The 2135-nt window shown below is 44.9% G+C and overlaps 1 protein-coding gene across 1 annotated transcript in view; it reads left to right on the plus strand.

Annotated features, from left to right (window-relative positions):
- Nucleotides 1-485: 485 nt before the first annotated feature.
- Nucleotides 486-2135, plus strand: part of FBXO40 (F-box protein 40) — a 17967-nt gene continuing 16317 nt past the window's right edge. The window contains exons 1-2 of the mRNA XM_011236727.3: nt 486-588; nt 700-810. The gene's annotated coding sequence lies outside the window, so the exon portion shown is untranslated. The remainder of the gene's footprint in view (nt 589-699; nt 811-2135) is intronic.

The following is a 2135-nucleotide window of genomic DNA, read 5'->3' on the forward strand; positions in this document are numbered from 1 at the left end:
GCCCGCTGTGTGACCTTGGATGGACAATTTACTTCTCTAAACCTGTGACTCCTCATCTGTAAAAAAAAAAAAAAAAAAAAAAAAAAAAAAAAGGAAGCTGGACGCAGTGAAAGCTAAGCGTCCTACCCCCTCTAATTCTTTCACAGCGGACTTCACTCTGTGCCTGATTCCTGATGTACAAACCCTCCCTTTCCCAGCCACGAGGGGAGAGAAGAGGGCCAGGAGAGGACAGCCACTTACTTGTCATGACAAGAAATAGGAGAAACAGAAACAGGACCGCATGTCGCTTGCACAAGTCGCTGCTTCAGCCAGTGATGGGTTTAGGTGAAAAGCATGGTTATAATTAGAGCCGCAGCGTGGCCCGAACGCTCCACCAGCCCCAGTGAGCACAGCTGGATCTGCTGACTGCACGCACAGGAGTCTGAGAGGCCACTCTGGCCTTGAAATGATCCTTCTTAAACGGATTTTCCCCCTTCCTCAAGGGAAAGAAAGCCTCTCGATATAAAAGCTCACTTCCCTTCCGGCTTCCCCTGCTAAGGCTCCTGCAGGGGAGACCAAGTGTTGATAAATACGGGGAAAGAAAAAATCGTAAGCTGAGCCTGGTCACATTGCCCCTTGTGATATAGTTTTATTTTTAACTTCGAAACACTTGAACTATTTCTGTTGAAGTTTTCTCTGCTTCCCCTGCCTCCTCAACAGAACTCTGTCCTCTGCTGCAGCTGAGGCTCCCCCAGCCACTTCCTGAGATCGGCTTGCTCACAGTCAAGGGACACAGGTGCCGCAGATGCTGACTCAGCCTGTGCCATTAAGGTAAGCTTTTCAGACGTGAGCAGGGGAACCAAGGAGACGTTTGGAGTGGTGGACGGGGAGAAAGAGTATGAGCTGCGCACCGCCTTTTTGCTCTGAGCGAGAAGATTGTTAAGCAAATTAGTTACCTGTGGTGGAGAAGGCAGTGGGCTCTGAGAATGAGACCCAGCCACAGGTAAACTCTTGTTTTAAATCTAAAATCTCGGAACAGGAGGAAATTACCTGTTTTCGGGCAGCTTACATTCTTTCTTTGACGGCCAACCAAGGGGCTGTGTGAGATCTCTAAAGTTACACAGTAGTGATGGGGGCTTAGGGGAGGGTGGAAGGGGTGAGGAAATAGGTGGAAGGGCTAGAACCCAGGATCTCTAGTTTTTAAAGTCCAGATGCTGTGACCTTTTCACCAATCAACATTTGCTGTATTAACTGCAAGGCATTCTTGCATGCATACCATTTTATGTACCTTAAATTCCATCCCCTGTGTCACGCCACTGGATTAAAGGAGCACAGTTGTATTCACTGCATGTACTGTTTAAACTCTGGCTACAGAGCCTAAGACCTGTTTTTCTTTAACAATATTCCCTAACTGCGCTTCTGCTCCCCAAATCTCTTGAATCCAAAATGCACCCAAGGAATAGAAGTGAAAATATTTTACAAGTTGAAAAACTTATATAGGCTTTTGCATGCAAACCAAAAATTGTTACAAACTTGAAGCTTGCACATCCAGAGGGACAAAAGGAAAATGATTAATGATACTTGAGGTATTGAAAGCTTTAAAATGTAGATTATTTCTAGTTTTTGAAATAACCGCATAGTGTTTCATGAGCAAATAAATTGTCTGTGATAACGGGGCAGTGTTTATTTTTTTATTTTCCTCTGGGCCTCGCTTAAATCTTCATAGTTCAGCTAAGGACATCCTAGGAAGTGGCCTATGCAGCAAAAGGGATTCTGTACACTCTGAACTTTGCAGTCTACAGGCTAAAGCCACCAATGCCAAGTAAAAGGAGACCTACCCGGATACCCTAACTCTTGGATTCCTTCCTGCCTGCCTCTGTAACCTCCAGACGTGTCTCTTAACTGTGCTGTTATACATACTGCTGGTTTGCTAGGCACAATGCATTGTGTGTAATTTCCTAACTTCATTTAATTTTGTCAGGGTTTCCATGACACCAAGGTCTTCAAGGTATACGCTGGGATGCTGTCCTAGTGAGACTGGGGCATGTTGATTTAGGATAGCCAAGCAGACAGGCTGACTCACAGCTACCCCGATAATCTAGCTAATTAGCACTTTCTTGGTCAATACAAAACAGTAATTTATTTTTTTTTTAAAG

The sequence above is a fragment of the Ailuropoda melanoleuca genome, chromosome 1 (assembly GCF_002007445.2).
Source record: "Ailuropoda melanoleuca isolate Jingjing chromosome 1, ASM200744v2, whole genome shotgun sequence".
Classification (NCBI taxonomy): domain Eukaryota; kingdom Metazoa; phylum Chordata; class Mammalia; order Carnivora; family Ursidae; genus Ailuropoda; species Ailuropoda melanoleuca.